At 42.5% G+C, this 19,015-nt stretch overlaps 1 long non-coding RNA gene across 1 annotated transcript in view; it reads left to right on the plus strand.

Annotated features, from left to right (window-relative positions):
• Positions 1-19,015, plus strand: part of LOC117797225 — a 56,732-nt gene that overhangs the window by 12,321 nt on the left and 25,396 nt on the right. The window contains exons 3-5 of the long non-coding RNA XR_004622144.1: positions 12,018-12,274; positions 14,695-14,903; positions 15,895-16,022. This is a non-coding gene — a long non-coding RNA (uncharacterized LOC117797225). The remainder of the gene's footprint in view (positions 1-12,017; positions 12,275-14,694; positions 14,904-15,894; positions 16,023-19,015) is intronic.

Below are 19,015 nucleotides of genomic sequence, written 5' to 3' on the forward strand. Positions count from 1 at the left end.
TTTATGATTGTTACTTTGAATTCTTTATCACGTAGATTACTTATCACTGTTTCATTAAGGTATTTTTCTGAGGCTTTATCTAGTTTTTTTATTTGGAACATAGTCTTTTATTTCCTCATTTTGCTTCAGTCTCTGTGTTTGTTTCTATGTAGTTAGGCAAAACTTCTACCTCTCCCAGTCTTGAAGGAGTGGCCTTGTGTAGGTGATGAAACTTACCACTCAACCTTGACCTAGCACTTGGTTGTCTCTGTAACCTTTGTGACCGTCTGCGTAGCCTGATTTATTCTGAATAGGTCCCTACTGTTGAGGGTGGGCCAAGACTTGTCAGTGACCTGAAGGAAAGATCTTACTTAGCACCTAGTTTCAGGCTGATTGGAAGCCAGACCCTTAAGCAGCAGCTTTTAAAGTATAAAAATATCTACAGTCCTGTGGGGCCACAATCTTAAACCCTGCTCGTCTTCAGACCAGGAGATCTAGATGTGTCCTGGTGACAGTTAAAAAATCGGGGCTCCAGATGAGTGTATAAGCCCCTTTCTGGGAGGTATCATTGAGCCATGGCGAGGCCAAGGAAGTACACAAGGACGGTGTCTGTCTGAGTGCATCTGTAGCCTCTACATGTGGGGCAAATCTGAAGCCTGTCCCTCGGCTAAAGCTCTAAGACAAGTAAATAGGCCTTTTTCCCAGGACAGTATTGCTTTTTTTTTTTTAAAGATTTTATCTATTTATTTGACAGAGATAGAGACAGCCAGCAAGAGAGGGAACACAAGCAGGGGAAGTGGGAGAGGAAGAAGCAGGCTCATAGCAGAGGAGCCTGATGTGGGGCTCGATCCCATAACGCCGGGATCACGCCCTGAGCTGAAGGCAGATACTTAACCGCTGTGCCACCCAGGCGCTCGTCCCAGGACAGGTTTTTAATCTCTTGTCTCTGAAGTGCCCCGGAGGTAGCAGTCTGCCAAGAACTGTCTTTCTGATTGTTACTGTCCGGGGGAGCCCAGAAATGCGAGCCCCCTTGGCCATCAGGGCTAGGCAATCGAGAGGCATCTGCTGTGTGGATTGCAGGTGTCTACCAGCTTTAGTGAGGCAACTGGAGAAGTTAGGGGGTGAAGCACACTCACTGACTTCAGCAAGGCAGTGGGAAAATGCCTTGACTGCATGTGCAAGCAGCTTCAGTTACATAGTGGGATTGTGCCTTGTCTACGTGTACCTGCCAGGCCAGCAAGGGAGTGGAAGAATGCCCAGCACACTTGCACTGATTTGCCTTAGCCAGGAAGCAGGGGTGTGTTGCAACCCCTTTGGTCACCAACTTTAGTAAGGGAGCATGACAATGCTGTGACTGCTCATGCTCTCCAGCCCCAGCCAGGGAACAGGGGAGTGCTGAAATCTCTTACCCCGCTGGGCTTAGCAAGGCAGTGGGATGGTGCTGCATGTGCATGCAACTGCCTGTGTGAGGAGGATAGAGTACAAAAATGGCATCTACCAGAGACTCCCAGTTGTCTCCTGCCCCTCCGGCAGATGCTTTAAGATCAATCAGCAAATGAATCTCTTCACATGTAGTCAGGTACTAATCAAACTACTGCTTTTATACTGAGTCCTGGTGTAAGACTGCATACAAGCCATTCATTCATTCATTCATTCATTCATTCATTCATTCATTCACTTTTAAGTAGGCTCCACATCCAGTGTGGAGCCCATTGTGAGACCTTAACTCACAACCCTGAAATCAAGACCCTGAGATCAAGACCTGATATCAAGAGTCAGACCCTTAAGTGACTCCGCACCCAGGCACCCCTGCATGCAAGCCCTTCAAAAGAAGAATCTCAGTTACCTGTAGTCCTTTTGGTCCCTTAAATGTGAGCTCTGCCAGATTCTTTGGGGTCTTGGCTCTCTGGTGCAGGTCCCTAGGGTACCTGATGTGGCATAAGCCCCTTGCTCCAACAGGAGAAGCTCTGTATTTTTGAGACATCTCCCTTTCCTGGCTTGCTGCAGAGAGGGTAGGGTTTTTGGCAAGAGTGTGTCTCTGCTTCTCCTACCTACACTTGATTGGTCCTTTTATCATTTGTTGTGGAGGAGCTGTTCAGCTAGTTTTCAGTTCTTTTTCAGAAGGAATTGTTTCATATGCAGTTGTAGATTTGGTGTATGTATGGAAGGAGATGAGTTCAGAATCTTCTTACACTCCCATTTTGGACTGCCCTCACTCCCAACTCATTTAATCCAGATTCCTGGGTTGTGATTCAGTAGGTCTGGAGAGGAGCCCTGGAATCTACATTTTAATAGGCACCCAAAGGATTATGACACAGGGTTCTGTGGGCTACTGAGAATCCCTATGTCTTTCAACTGCTGACCTGATTTTTCTTTGATTTTTCTCTTTTATTTTAGAGTCAGTGAGACTAAGACTAAACTTCCATGAATAGATAGAGATTTCTCTTCCCTGTCATCAGTGATGGACCAAAGTTTTATAAACGTAATCATAGTCGGAGTCCCTGGGTATCTCAGTTGATTAGGTGTCTGCTTTCAGTTTGGGTCATGGTCTCAGGGTCCTGGGATCAAGCCTGGCATCCAGCTCCCTGCTCAGTGGGGAGTCTGCTTATCCCTTTCCCTCTGCTTCTCACCTGCTTGAGCTCTCTGTCTCTCTCTTTTACTCTGCTCTCTCTCAAATAAATAAATAAAATCTAAAAAAAATGTAATCATTGTCATCTTTGTTCTTCCATCTTTCTTCTTTTTCCTTCTTCCTCTTTCTCCTCCTTCTTTATCTTCTCTTTTATCTAGTCATTAAGTCCTATTGTCTCCTTCTTCTCAGTCTCCATTCATGTTACATTTCATTGTTATGGCTTGTCCTCCAAAACCCCCACCCACCAACTCACGCCTGGACTATTCCTAAAGGCTTCTAGCTTCTCTATTCCTTCTTTAATCCTTCTTTCACATAGTGGACTATTATTTTATACAAACATCATTTTTATCATGGCACTCACCTACTCGAGAATAAGTAGTGATTTTTTGTCTTCCTTATCAGAACTGAACTTCTCTCCCTAATATTTTTTTTAAAGGAGTTGAGGGGCAGAGGGAGATGGAGAGAGATAATCTTAAGCAGGCTCCACCCCTGGCACGGAGCCTGATATGGGGCTTGATCTTACAAACTTGAGATCATGACCTGAGCTGAAATCAAGAGTCAGATGCTTAACTGATGAAGCAGCCTGGTACCCCTCCCTAATATTTTATATTATCTATCAACTACACTTCTCATTATTCCAAAATTATGTATTTTTAGTCTGAACTAGTGCCTCTAGTCCACAGTTTTTTTTTACTCTTGCCTTTGAGTGTATATTCTCAAAATATATTTATTATAAACTTCTGTGAACAGAGAACCACTTTGTGAAAGGGGAATGTTGATATATTGACTATATTATTATAAATCCCTTCCCATAGAGAAGGGCTGGGAGGAAACCAAGTGGACTGATGGACTGATTGGATGAGGACTCTACATTTTATTTTATCACAGATGTAAACTTCCATTTGGTGCTTTCCTTAGATTAAATTTGGTTTCTCTTGCTCACTGAACTTTTAGAGGAGGTAGAGTACCTTTTAATATATTACCTATTGGTAAAATTCCCCTAAAGCTGAATCGCCAAAATTTTAAGTCAATATATAGATTATTTTGAACACCTTAAAAAAATATTTCCTGTTTTGAGCAGGTTGTATATTTAGTTAAACTGAATCTACTGAGACAAAGTTCTGACATGCTTTAAAATTAGAAACATGGTCCAGAAATTGAGGTGAGATAGCTGGTCACTATCATAACATATGTTTTGCTCTTTATATTCCAGTCCTTTGGTGTCTCTGGTAGCCATAGAAAAGCTCATGTTAGAGATGGTTTAAGTACTTGATAAGTCAACATATATTTCTTTTCAGAGCATGTATCATTGAGGTTCGTCCCTATCCACGCCCTTGGGAAAGACTGACAGTTGTCAACCTCTTTTCACCATAGCATCACACCCCTAAGGGAGACCCCTCTTTCTGATGGTAACAGAGATGTACTAAATCAGTTCTCAAAAGATCTCTCCCTTTTCTCCTCTTTGGTTAAGATGGGCAGTGTATGTATTATTTGAAAAAGTTCCTCAGGTGGTTCTGAAACCCCACCGATTCTCCATTGGGAATCACAGCTTTTATATATCTAATTGCGTCTTCCTTAATATCACTAAAATTTATTGGCTTGATTTATCAGCTTCTGAAAGATTTGTGGTATAATTTACCTCTGTATTTATAGTTCTGAAAAAGTATTCTTTGTAATTCTATCACTTTTGCTTTATATAGTTAATGTGTTTACAAGTAAGGTCAAGATTGTTACATCTTTTCAGGGTGGTTTTTTTAAATTCTTATGTAGTATACTTCTTTATCTCTGTTAATGCTTCTGCATTAACTTTTATTTTTTTTATATTAATATTGCTAAGTATGCTTTCTTTTGGTTAATATTTGCTTGGCACATCTTTTATCTCTTCATTTTCATACATTTGATGTGATTTTTAAAATTATGTTTTCTTATAAATAACATTATTTGGATCTTAAAAAATGACCTACACTCTTATCCCATTTTCTAATAAGTGTTTTTAATCCAGGGATTGGTAACATTTTCCTATAAGAGACCAGACAGTAAATATTTCTGACTCTGTGGGCCATATATATGTATCTCTGTTATCTGTTACAACTGCTCAAAGAAAGCCACTGATAGTACATAAATGAATAAATGCACGTGGCTGTAATTGGCCTGCTAGGTAGAATTTGCCAACCTCTAGGCTTAGTCCATTTACCTTTTTGTGACTGATAATATATCAGGAGTCCTTTCTGTCATCTTATTTTGTGTTTTTTGTTTGCCATCTAATACTTAGGGCAGTACTGCCTGAGGTTACAGATGAACCAAAAATAATTCTTGTTTTTATGGTTAAGGATTAAGTATACCATTATTATATTTTTGTCAGTTTCTGTATTTGTTGTCCTGGATTCTTTCTTGCTGACGTGCATTCTTTAGTTTTTTGTTTGTTTGCTTTTTTCAGTGAGAGTCTCTGGGTGGTAAGCTCCCTTATAGTCCATTATACCTGGATAGCTGGGTATGGAATTCAAAGTGGGTAAAATTTTTCTCTTAGTATGTGGAAGATATTACTCCACATTCTTCTGGCATTGATTATTGCTGATGATACATCTGTTATCAGTTTCATTGTCATTGCTTCAGGGAAATCTGTCTTTTCTCTCTAGTAACTTTTATAATGCTCTGTGTTGGACCACACACTATGATTGTGGATTTATATTTATTGATTTGTGTTGCCTCTCAGAGTTCTTTTTCAAACTGTGATCTCTTTTCTTCAGTTCCCCAAAATTATTAGCCACTAACCATTTGAATATTGCTTGTCCCCCCTTAACTCTCTGCTCTTATAGAATTGATTAGCTGTATTTTTAAACTTCTGAAATGTATTTTCCAGGTCTCCTAACTGCCATTTCATAATTTTTTTTCCTTCTTTCTCTGTGGTTTGTTCTCAGTGCAATTTTTCAATTTCCTAATCCTTTTTTGAGTATGTACAGACTTGAGGTGGTCTCATCTATTTAGTTTTTCAGTTTATTTTTCATTTATTATATTTCCTCCACCTCCTCTAATTTCATTTATGTCTATTTTTGTTTGAGTTTTTAAATGAATGTTATTCCTTCCTTTATCTCTGAAGATTCTGAAAATATGTAAATACTTTTTAGATTATTCTATTATTTTCATTTGCAATGTTGGCTGACTTTCATTGGTTGTCTTTTTTTATTGAGAGATTCTCACTCTGTCTTTCCCTATTTCTTCACTTATCCCTCCCTGAATGGTTGTCTCTACCCCAAATCCCTTGGGACCCCTGTTTAGAACCAGGTATGGTATGGTGGTTGGAGAGTCCTGCCCTGTGTGCTATTGAATCGGTCACAGGTCCACTCCCTGAATTCGTGGGCAGCCTTGATCAGGTCCTCACTAACATCAGCCTGATTTCAGGATTGTGCTGGTTTCCTCCTATCTTCTTAGGTTCGTATCTTCACAGGAGGCTTAACCTCAGGCAGCAGCTGCAGAACCTCTCATGTCATGGGTTGGGTGGGCAGGGGGACACTGGTCCAGCTGGGATTTCCCACAGTGAGCCTGCGTCAGGGCACCTGCCTTGTGTGGAGCATCTAGTCACCACGAATCCCCAAGAACTCCCATCATTTGGGTCCAAGAAGATCATTATCTTGCTTTAGAGCACACCTTTTAAATATCTTCTTTTTCCATTTTACCTATTTATATTTGGAACGGTGGTAGGAGTGGTATGGTTTCATTCCTCTTCTTTTAGGAACCATTCCACCCTGACCTGAGAGCTTTCCCTTCTTCCTTTTGATTCTTTCATTGGTGATCGTGCTGCTTAGCCCATTTTTCACACCTCACATCACTGTTGAATCCCCACACTCCCCTTGCACTCAGAGTAAGTAAGCATGAATTGTTCTTGGTAATTTTTCTCAGAGACAGATGGAGGTGACTGAGCCTGATAATAGGAGTGAGTTGGGTCTCAGGGGCTGTGTCTAAGTGACTGGCTAGGGCCACCATGTTCCCTCCACCCTTGCTCCTCCTAACATCTCTGTCCTCAGCTAGCCTGGCACAGACTAATGTCCCAGTACACAGAGGTTGTGAGAAGCTGACTGGTTTGGGCTGACCCAGACTTGATATCTGCCTCTCTTCTGACACTCTGTCTTGAACGTAATTAGTTTTAAACCCCTGAGCTACGGAATGGGGAAGCTTTGTGTGGCTGTGAGTTGTGCACTATACCTGAGCACAGGAAACAGTGGGGGCAGAGATCATGCCCGCGTTCCAGCAAGGCTGTGCACCCACAGGGCTGTGTTCACTCAGAGTGAGGGCCTCCAATTTATACACAGACTATGCCGGCCATACAAGATGCATCTGTAGGCTTCTCATTACCTTGGATAAGATGATCAGGGCTGTAAACCCCTTGTTTGCCACTCTTTTAGGTATTGTGTTGTTGAACCCCCATACTGGGGATCCTTTTCCACTGGGGCCTAATGAAGGGAGGGTTAGGGCCTGGTGCCAGGTTGTTGTACCACCCAGCTGGCTGCTGGAAGATGCTACACAGGCTGGGCTTCCTTATTTCAGTGTAGAGCTGGCAGATGAGGTACAAGGCTTCCCCTTTTATATGGGTTAGGCCTCAGATATTTTCTCCAACTTGTGACACCTCAGACTGCCAAGTGGCCAGAGCAGGTCCCAGCCTCTCTTCCCTCCATGGGCCAGCTTTTTGTGCACAGTGCCACTGATACCTTGGGCCTGGATCTAATTCCTCCCTCCCCACCCTACCATCTTGCCAAGTTATGCAGCTATTTCTGCCATAAAGCTATAAGAAGTTGGCCCCAGGGAAGGAGTTGCTGGAAACATAGCCCTTGGTACAGGAAAGTCATGGTAAGTGTGACCTTGCAGTGCTGCTGATATACTCAGTATTAAGTAATTTTATAGCTTGACTCCTTCTCAAGGGACATTTCTGTGCTAGTGCCTAAGATAGCATAGAAGCATGTGGTTTCTAGAACCAAATGCATACTTTCTTTAGTTTCTATGTTTGTTTGTTTGCTTGTTTGATTTTTGTTTGGTTCTCAGCATCCATTCTTTCTTTCTTTCTTTCTTTCTTTCTTTCTTTCTTTCTTTCTTTCTTTCTTTCTTTCTTTCTTTCTTNACTGGTTCTCAGCATCCATCCTTCCTTCCTTTCTTTCTTTCTTTCTTTCTTTCTTTCTTTCTTTCTTTCTTTCTTTCTTTCTCTCTTTTTTAAAGATTTTATTATTTATTTGACAGAGAGAGAGAGCCAGCGAGAGAGGGAACACAAGCAGGGGGAGTGGGAGAGGAAGAAGCAGGCTCCCAGCAGAGGAGCCTGATGTGGGGCTCCATCCCAGAATGCTGGGATCACGCCCTGAGCCGAAGGCAGACACTTAACGACTGAGCCACCCAGGCGCCCCTCTCAGCATCCTTTCTACCTCTTATAATTGCCAGAACTTGCCAGAGAATTCCTTCAGAGAAGCTTAGGAGATGACAGAAGGAAGGAGAGGCTCATCTGTAATAGGAAGAAAAGCAGCAATTATGGAAAGGATGGGGGAAGTGAGAGAAAGAAAATCAAGGAAAAGAGACTGGGAACAAGTTCAGTCCAAGGGTTTCACGTGATTGGTAGATTTGGGTTGGAAGTCAGATTCTCAAAAATGTCTTGTGCTAGCCACTGTCTGTGAATCCCAGTTAGTAGGGATAAAGGGATGAGATTCAGGAACCATGAGGAGTCTGTCTTACAGCCGGGGTGTGGGAGCCAGGGAGTCAGCCTAGCAAAGCTAAGACTTAGAATTGTGGAGGCTTTTGATGAACTGTTCTTGTAGGAAGCATTTTACTAGGCTAGGCAGAGTTTACCAATGCAGGGGAGCAGGAGGGTGGCATTGATGTTTGGAACAAGGCAGTTCTTCCTTGTGCGGGAAGCTGTTTTCAGGTAGGCACTGAGAGCATTTGGAAGTCTGTATATGCCTTCTGTGATTGCTATGAAAAAATATCAACTATGGGCCCTCGGACATGGTAGAGCAGCAGTAGATAGAATTCCTAGAGAATTAGGGGGGTATGGATTCCAACATCATGAAATTTATCAAATTATCTATAAAATAGAATCTCTCGTGACTGTTTCCATTCAGACCAGAGAAATCAAATGTAGGGATATGACCATCATTGGCATCGGGGGAGAGATGTAGAAATTACACTTAAGAACAAGAGAGCAGAGAGTTTGTTCTTATGCTTGCAGCATTCAGAGAGCAGGAGCGGAAGCTTGTAGGTGGAATATAGACTGTGTAATGAGGATGGAACTTAAGACCCACCAGAAAAGCAGATTTCCATGAGCATGGCCATTTGGGATGCTGGGAAACCAGAGTCTGGGAGAACTTTCCTACATTGTGCTCATGGTTTATTACACATCTGTTTCACTTTTCTATTTACTTATGCATCCACTCCTCTCTTACCCCTATCATTTTACCACTTAAAGTAATCCTCCCCTACCATTATCAAGAGAGTTCCTGCAATGCTGCCTGCTCTAAGATATCTTTCTCACCCGTTGGAAAAAAACAGAGTTCCTATAACGTTGTGGGCTTTGTGCATTTCACATGCATCATCTCATTTCCTGGTTCCAGCAGTTCCATGGGGGTAACTATGAGGGAACTTTCAGGAGATATCCAAATGGGCTTTAAGATCCCTGGATCTGACTATGTAAAGGTGTTTTCATCTCTGTTTCATAGAACAGTGGGTGCTGGTGAATTGTGACCACTATTTTTTTTTTAAGATTTTATTTATTTATTTGAGAGAGAGAGAGAGAGTATGAGCAGGGGGAGAGGCAGAAGGAGAGGGAGAGGGACAAGTAGACCCTCTATTGACCAGGGAGCCTGACTCGGGGCCTGATCTCAGAACCCTGAGATCATGACCTGAGCCGAAGTCAGACACTCAACTGACTGAGCCACCCAGGCACTCTGTGACCACTATTTTTAAATGAGATTGACAAGGGTCACTACAAGAATATCCTGCAAACTCTTCTTTCACTAAGGGAAAATAAGTCACAGATGCTTTATTTAGGTTCTTTTAAGTAAGCAAACAGGTCTGGAGTCAGGTTTGAATCAGTGAGTATCAGTAGCAGGTCAGGGAATGTTGGTACCTTTCTAGGCAGGTGTAACGAAATAACATTCTTTGCTAAGGGGGATCAGAGGTTGAAATTGTATTGTTGAATCCCCTGAACACACCCTGGTTCAGGAGAGGCATGGAAGGCTGAGTAATTGATTTCTCAGTGGTGACCCTGAGCTGGCCAATTTTTAGCAAACTTATTATTCAAACTCTATTTTCCAGCTAAAGACAGATGGACCCTTTGATCTGAGATATTTTGCTGTGCTCAGAGAGCTTACAGTCAAAGCGCAGCCAGGTACGGTGAGCAGAGGTAGTTTTCATTTGCCAGAAATCACCCTGAAGGAGTTATGTAATCCAGAGCATCTGATTCAGTGAAAGATGGGAGCAATGAGGTAGCATAGAGATCCAAGGGGTATTAGAAGATAAGTAGTGGGACATGGGAGTAGGAGATAGAGTGAACGTTTGATACCATTCCTGTGGGGCTGATGGAAGAAAGAAATTCTCACTGGCCTAATGATCAAATCATAGAGTTTGAAGGATAGGTAGAGTTTAAGCATATGAGCTCCTCATTGTACAGAGAAACTGAGGCCCCAGGAGATTTTCCAAGGTCATAGAGCTGGGAATGGTTAGAATGGGATTCCAATCCATGTCTTCAGATTCTAACTTGACACTATGTGAAGTTGAGTTTATTTTTTTAAGGTTCCTAATTTAGTCCTGCACCTGATATGGCCAAATGAGTCTCTTGTTTCCTTTTATGAAGACACAGGCTATAGATAAGCTATTATTTCCTTATTAGTAATGGTGCCTAAAGCTGAGAAGTTTACACACCAGGTAATAAACTTCCACTCATGGTCTGAGAGAAAGGTTGAAAAAGATTTACATAAAAAATATCAAAATCCCAAACTCATTAATGGATCCAGTTCTTACTAACATCCCTTTTTCCTCCTACTTGTCTTTATTTTCGTGATGGTTTTGGGCTTCCCGAAGTGAATGATGATTTATCTTGAACAAAATAGAATTTGTTCTTGAATCCTGCTGGTGTAAGCACTATGTTAAATAAAAAGAAATAGACACAAGTCCCAGGAATAAATCAGACTCCCTGCTTAAAAAGCAAGCACATAGTTCAATTATTTCTCTCTGGAAGATAAGAAAAATCCACAAGGCTAAGAGTTCAACTCCTTGCCCATGTGTAGGACCTCATTCACATTATTTGTTGAATTATTTATTTGTAGTAAGATTTTTTTTTTCCTCCCTTGCTTCCTTCACTTCATTATCACTCCTTCTTGGAGGGGTCTCTGGTAAGTCAGGAAAAAGGGTAGAGACTGTCAGCACAAAAGTATATTAAAGTCAGGCTTTGAAAGGTGGTGAATATTAGCAAGGAAAGGTGTGTTAGAAGTGGTGTCCTTCTGAGACTTTGAAGGAATTAAAATAATCAGGACTCACAGGACACAGAGAAACTGATTCACCAACACCCCGCCCGTCCCCCCACCCCAGGTTGAGACAGGACTTGAAGGAAACAGAGGGATGGAACAAATAATGGAGATATAGGCAGAGAGATAAAAAGGGAGACTAGAGAGAAAAGGGCCTCACAAAGTCCCCCAAAGACAGGTTTTAGAAGGACTGAGGAGTTACTTAATGGAAAAAGTGAAGGGCCCCCTGTGTGTGTGTGATCATCTAATCAGTGGAAAATACTCATTTTGGTGAAAGACTGTATAGCTAAGGTAAAATATAATTTGCTTTCCAAACAGATACCTTTTTGCAAGTGAAAGGGTGCATCATGGATTATGCTGATACAAGTGCAGGCTGGAGTATCCAGCAAATCTGGACCTATGGTCACCGAATGTACTTATAACCCCTCCGGACCTCATGGACATAACTAAGAGGTTAGACTCAATCAAAGCACAGTTGTTAAGCACTGACATGTGCAGCACTGTGCTTGGCACGGAGGATACAAAACAGCTCTTCTGTTTATATCCCAGGTGATTGTTGTTTCTGTGGCCAAGACTTTCATGACATTAAAGAGTAAGGCAAAACCTTCACAGTCCAGTTCCCCAGTTATGATGCTCCTTAGCAGGGACTGTGTCTATGGCTTCCTCCTGGTCTCGCCTGCATGGTGGTGGCTGCACACCCTGAAGCAGGATGAGTCAGAGCGGTGTCGTTTTGTTCTGCTTCTGCCCCACATACGCTGGTTTTAATCAAATGAACGCCTAATCCTGTAGTGAATTTTATTAAGCCCTTTGCCCTTCCCCATTCCATCTGTTACATGTCTCATTCCCTGCCCTCCAAGTGGAATAAGCTGTATTTTTTCTCAGACCTTTTTCCCTCTGTGTTTGATGTCTTTCAGGACTAGGCCTGGAGTCAAGAATTACAATCAAGCCAACTGGGTCTGACTGAGGATATGCCGTATCCTGAGTTACTTTGTCCAAGGCAACACTTCTCTTATCAGCAAAGCCTCCAGTTTTTATGGCATTTAATGCAGTGTGCTGGGGAGCTCTTCAGTTGATTTCACTGACCTTCCTGTTAGGCCTGCAATTACTGTCTCCCCAGGCTGTAAAAGACCCTAGGGGCACACAGTTCTGTGGCATCCACTTGGATCAGCAGGTGTGTGCTGTAGAGCCCAAATGCCTGCCGGTGGATACATCATAATCTTGCCTCAGTGGGCCTTTCCAATTCTTTTGATTTATTTAGCCATTTTACTACCTTATTGTCCATATCTTCACACACATCAAAAACCAGCTCAACTTGAAAATAGGCTTCAGGACCTGTGTCTTGGGAATAGCAAAAGAATATAAACAAATCTTCCCCAAGGAGCATATTTCTGTTTATTGTAGTTTCTCTCCTTGGCAGGTATGATAAGGTTTTCATCTAGAGGAATGAAAGACATTTAAAAGGTGTTGATGGTATGGCCAATTACACATTTCATTCTCTTTGAGCAAGCACAACCCTAGACACCCGGGTTCTGTCCCTCTTTTGTATTATTTATTTCGTGTCTGTGTCAATTTTTTCCATTTTTAAGTTCCTGTGAGGGGAAGCTTGCTGTGCCTCCCATCTTTCAAGCCCTTCTTCACCCTATCCTACTATACCCTAATGCTAAACCCATTGTTTTCCACAGAGAAGGGAATTGATAAATGTTTCCAAACTCAATAAAAATCTTTGGCCTGTAAACCAGTAATTCCCTTATTTGATACTGTCTGAAAGACTCACTGACAGGTTCTTAGAGCGAATGCAGGGGTTAATGCCCTTTGAGTAACAAGGCCATACCAGAGGTGTGGGAGATATGAAGGTCACTCCATGTACAGTCCTGTGGGGAGGTTTTGCTACCACAGCGGCTGAATCTTCAGGCCTCTAGGGATGCTGGTGAAACATAGGGTTGATACCACATCCAGTCTTTTAACTCTCTTGCTTACTACTGTTGCTGTTTGACATACAGTCACAAACCTCCTTTGTCATAGGTGGGAGGAAAGGTGTCATAAACCCAGGAACACTCAGCTAAAGTAAAGCACAGGGCCTGCCTTAAAAGAAGCACCCAGAATCCTCAGTTGCTTCCCAAACCAGATTCAAGTAGGATATGCCCTACCTTGAAATATATAGGAATCGAACCAGCCTAAAAAATCAAAGGGAGGAAGGCATGGGACAAATAGCTACTTGATTCTCTACATCCTATTCCTTATTTTTTAGTGTTTCAACCCAGCTGTAGCATGTTCTCTACTCTATTTGACACTTTCATGTTGTTTCTCTCTGTAGATGGTTATTGGGCTTCTGGTCAGCCAGGGATGATAATGTTTTATTACTACCTCTGGGTAAAACTCTGATTGCCACGAATTCTATTTGTGTTATATTTGAGAACAATCCAATTTCTGCCTTATTGAGGGTGGGGTAGATGGGTCAGGATTGGGTATTACAAACAGATGGTGAAAGTTCAAGACATTAGGAAACTTCACTTGAGTTTCCAGTAGAGAGGAAGTATGCAAAGTGTATTATAATAACTTTGTCTGTTTGGAAAGTAGATGCCCTCTTGTTCAGGTCTAGGTGGCGAGAAACATGAAAAAGTGTCTTCCATTTATGCTGTGATAGCCATGACTTTAGAAGGCATTGAGGTGTCCGCAGGGCCAACTATATGGGGACATGCAGCACATACTCTGTACAAAGTCTGCCTCCAGTCAGGAAGAAGGGGTGATGTTCAGCCATTTGTCTGCCCAGAGGGGACCTTTCTGCAATTCTAGTGATACGAAGCCTTCTAGTCATCTGCCTACTGATACGAGGGAACACTATCAACAAGATCATGACTCCATCGTTAAATCATACTCCTAACTCAGCAAAGACATAGAATATAGTCTTTTGATTCTAGATAGATGTTCTTTGCCTAGCTCCATCACTTTGCTCTGTGTGTGACCAGGGGCAATCAGAAATTCTGGGTATTAAATTTCTTCAGGGTGGCTCTTCCCCCTACCCCTTTTCTGAGCCCCAGTCTTTTAGACTTAAAAATCTAACACCCCACAGAGCTACTAAATGCAGGGTTTCTGGCTCCTGGGAATCCTGGGTGATCAATACCAGTTGGAGTGACTTAAGCAACAGCTGAAGAAGCCAACAGAAACTTAGAGTTTTGTAATCTAGGCATTAACAACCAGTTGGGGCTTCTCTGAAGTGTAGAGATAGGGAAAAGAAATGTCGCCCTGGCTTGGTAGAGAAGGGGATGAAACCTTCTGGTCAAAATGAATATAGGCACAAACCAAGTGTGTTGGGGACAAATAATTTCTTTGTGTGGCTTGAACTTAAGTTTGAGGAAAGAAACTAAAGTTTAGAGACTGGACCTTTTAAACTTAAGTTTAAGAGAAGCAACGAAATTGCAAGTTCCAAAGGCATGGAATACGTCTTACACAGTAAGTGTCTTTGCAGCTGGCAAGGTATTTTTCCTTTGGTGGGCACACAGTAAATGTTCATTGACTTGGATTTAATTTCCCAAAGATAAGGATGAAGTTTAAGAGAAGCAACGTTTTCTCTATATAATTCTGTGATTCCAGGAAGGCTAGGAGGCAAGAGAGAAAACATCAGGTTTGAAGATCAAAGAGATTCATTGTGGCTGGAACATGAAACATGAAGGAATTCTGGTGAGAGATGAGGCTGGAAAGGTATATGGAAGCCAAGTCATGCGGAGTCTCCTCATTTGGTTAAGGCATTTGGACTTCATCCTAAAAGCAGAGTGGAGCCACAGAAGAATTTTTAGTGAGAGGTATGACATGCTTAGATATACATATTAGAAAGATCACTGGGTAGAGCATATAAAATGAATTAGAAGCACTCAAGTAGGGACAGGAGAACCAGTTGGTAGACATCTCAAATTTGGGAAATGATGATTTTAACCTGTACTAGTAGCAGTGAGAGTGGAAAAAAGTGCTTGGATTCAAGAGAGGTTGACAGTTCTTGAAATTAATTGGATGTGAGGGACCTTGGGTGAGGAGGAGCAAAGAGTGAGAGAGGATTCCAAGGTCTCTAATTTGGGCAATGATACAAGGTGGTGCCATCAGCAAGACAGAGAACAGAACAAAAGAAAAAGGTATGGGGAGGTGATAGAGAAGATGATGAGTTCAGTTGTTTATATGCTGAGTCTGAAGAGCTTGTGGGACATCCTAGAGATGTGTAGTTGGCAGTTGGATGAATGAGTCTAAAGTTTTGTTTTTGTTTTTTTTTTTAATTGAGAAAGAGAGAGAGAAAGCGAGTGCTCACGAGTGGTAGGGGCAGAGGGAGAGGGAGAAACAGACTCCCCGCTGAGCAGGGAGCCTGATGCGGGGCTCAATTCCAGGACCCTGAGATCACGACTTGCTGAAGGCAGACACTTAACTGACTGAGCCACCCAGACTCCCTGGGTCTGAAGTTCTGAAGAGAGATATCAGTTGAAGTACAGATTTGAGAATGATGTAGACATGGGTGTGAGTAGATGAATTTGTTTAAGAAAATGCCAACATGTAAGGGCTTGAGAGAGTTAGAAGGGTGCATGAAGAAACCTAACCATGAGTAACGGTTAGAGGAATAGGAGGCAAACACAGAGAAAGAAGGAATGGTCCAACTTCTTCACCTTTAAGTCATCCAATCTCTAGGTTCCTAATACTTCATATTACTTTGGTCAATAGATCCTAGATTAGGGAAAAAAAAGCATATCCAACCACTACTGTGTGAATGATACAGCCCAGGGTCATTGGTCTGTTTTATTTAAACATATCTAGGTTCTGGTCCCTCTGAGGATTTTGCCTATACCAGAGAGAATGAGAAGAAATCCTCTTCACACACTGTACAGCTGCACTAAAAGCAGCTAGCGGGGAAATTGACCTATAAATACTATGAGCACATTAAGGTAAGTACATTTTTAAAAAGTTATGTCTTTTGGCTATGGTCTAATATGATGATTGGTGGAAGTGAAACTGAGGAGTGACAGGGAAATATTAATGGAAGGTAACACATAGTCTTTTGGCCTTAGAAAGAGCAATGGGCTATATCTGTTCCCAGAAGGAAAGTTTGATGAATAATGATCTTGATATACACTTTAAACATTCTGACAGAGATGTAATGGGTGCTGCTTTTACTCTTTGGATACCAGATTCTCTTTTGCTCAGGTTGGGTCTACTACAAGGCTGTGTAGAAGGCCACCTAAGGGAAAAATGGCAGAAGCATCACGACTCCTCTGTTCCTGTTATAGGCTGTGGATGCTGTAAAAGGCATGCTATAAGAAGCTGTTGGTGGGTGCTATAACATCAGGGCCTGCTTTTCCTGCAGAGGAAAGAGAGCAAATCCAAGGTCTCAAGAAGGCGTTCTTTCCCCAAACATCACACTCCCCAGGTTGCTGAGTAAGAGCTGATGATTCACATTTTGATGCCCCTCCACCCATACCCCCATCCTAACAACACAAAATTTGAGTCAAGCTTGAACTTTGCTAAGAAAACAGTTTTGCTCTTTTCAGTCTTAGCAGCACTGGCATCTAAAGACAGACTCTGTGGGAAGGCAGAACCTTAGTTACCTCCTCTCCAAGCTGTTGCAGGAATTTCAGACCTCCACTTGCCAAAGCATTTTTATGGAGCTTAGGGTTTTTTTGTTTTGTTTTGTTTTGTTTTGTTTTGTTTTGTTTTGTTTTGTTTGTTTGTGGTGGGTGAGGGAATGCCTTTAGTGACTCCCTCCCTTTCCTCCTCCGGGCCTCCATTTTTTCTCTGAACTGACGGGTCTGGATTAGGGGATCCTTGAGGTCCCCCAGGCCTAGTTAGTGTCTCCACCAGTGGGCCCCAATAGCAGAGAGCTTGTCCTCAGCCAGGCCCTTCCTGGTGAGCTCAACTGACTCTAGAGGCCTACTCTATATTTGGACAAGGCAAGTCATGATATGTCAGTCTGCAGAAAGGGAGCTTGTTTGGAGTGGGAACACACAGGAAGAGGCTTCGACATAGAAAAAGCACATACCCCTCTGTGGGTCAGGAGGAAGATAAAGAGCCCCAGTTGCTCTAAGGTGTCTAGAAATCAGAATGGTTAGATGTCGCCTGGCCTTGCTGGTGCTTTGCCTGATTCCTTGGCCTTATAAGTTTGTGTTCAGCTGTGTGAAGAGCTCCTGGTTTAGAGAAGGGGTATTGGAAGCAGGCAAACCTAGCTCTCTTTGTTGGCCGATGTGTGACTGAGTGAGTTGTTGGACTTTCTACACCTCATTTTCTTTTCTTTTCTTTTTTTTTTTTTTTTAAGATTTTATTTATTTATTTGACAGAGAGAGACAGCCAGGGAGAGAGGAAACACAAGGTGGGGGAGTGGGAGAGGAAGAAGCTGGCTCCCATTGGAGGAGCCTGATGTGGGGCTCGATCCCAGAACGCTGGGATTACGCCCTGATCCGAACACAGACGCTTAATGACTGAGCCACCCAGGTGCCCCTACACCTCATTTTCTTTATCTGTTAAATGAGGATGTCTTATAGGCCTGCCATGAAGATTAAATGAGATAGTGAATACATAAAACAGCAGTAGAGATTCTGGCTTTGAGTGCGTGGGGGTGGGGGAGGTCTTTCTCTTCTCCCCAGTCCTCCTCCTTATTTTTACCTTTGCTCACATTATTCCCCCTTCCTGGATCATTCTCTCCACCTCTCCAAATTCACCTCACTCACAGTGCTCAGTGAGGTCATCCTGCCTGTGTCAGTGCTCCAGTCCTTTTGTTGTCCTAAACAGGCAATACCTGGCTTCACATTCTGGTAAGAACCTTCTTTCTTAAGGCTGTTTTGCTGATTCCGCCCATGTAGACTGCTGCCCTGTGAGGGAAGGAATCTGTCAAATACTGGCTCTTTTTCTGCAATACCTGGCATGATGTCAGGTGCATAGAAGAAGCCTAAGCAACATTTGAATGAATGAATGTGGAAAGTTACAGGGGAAAATGAGGGGGCAGTGTGTGCTGTGGTTAAGGCCTGAATACTTAATAGCCTGCCTGGATTTGAATCCTGGTGCTACCAATTATGAACTTTGAAACTTTAAGAATTGTTTAATCTCACTGTTCCTCAGTTTTCTCATCTGTATAATAATGGCAGTGGTAGAAATAGTACCTTTCTCCTAGGTTTGTGTGAAGATTAAATAAGTTAGGTTTGACGAGTGTTTAGATCAGAGCCTAGCACATGGTTCTTTATCATTTTAAAGAACGTGAGTTGAGGGGCGCCTGGGTAGCACAGTCGTTGAGTGTCTGCCTTCGGCTCAGGGCGTGATCCCGGCGTTCTGGGATCGAGCCCCACATCAGGCTCCTCCACTGGGAGCCTGCTTCTTCCTCTCCCACTCCTCCTGCTTGTGTTCCCTCTCTCGCTGGCTGTCTCTCTGTCAAATAAATAAATAAAATCTTTTTAAAAAAAAAAAAAAGAACGTGAGTTTAGGATTAGACAAACCTGAGTTCACAGCCTGCTCTAGTGCTTAGTAATTGTGTGACCTTGAACAGAATTACTTAGTTTGTGCTCTCATTTCCTTATCTGTAAAATAGGGATAATAAATCTGCCTTATAAGTTGTTGTGAAGACGAAACTGAGATAAGAGCCTGGAGCACAGTGTGTGCTTATAACAGGTTGGTTAGTAGAAGCCTGCTTTAGTCTACCAGAAGCAAGAATTTGAGATGAATGCATGAAAAATCATTGTAGTGGCCCAGGCCCTATTTAGGAAACTGAAAACGGGTTTGCCCTGACTGGGAAGGGTTGAGAAAAGAGTAGAAACAGGGGTTGTGGGTGTATTGCAGGAAGGGGTAGGGACGTTACTTTTTGCTGGTTGCTAAGCGGTGTCACGAAAATCCTGACCAAATTAGGTCATTAAAAATACATTTGGAAGGAGCTAGAGACTTTGCCCATGTGAAATTC

The sequence above is a fragment of the Ailuropoda melanoleuca genome, chromosome 20, assembly GCF_002007445.2.
Source record: "Ailuropoda melanoleuca isolate Jingjing chromosome 20, ASM200744v2, whole genome shotgun sequence".
Taxonomy (NCBI): Eukaryota; Metazoa; Chordata; class Mammalia; order Carnivora; family Ursidae; genus Ailuropoda; species Ailuropoda melanoleuca.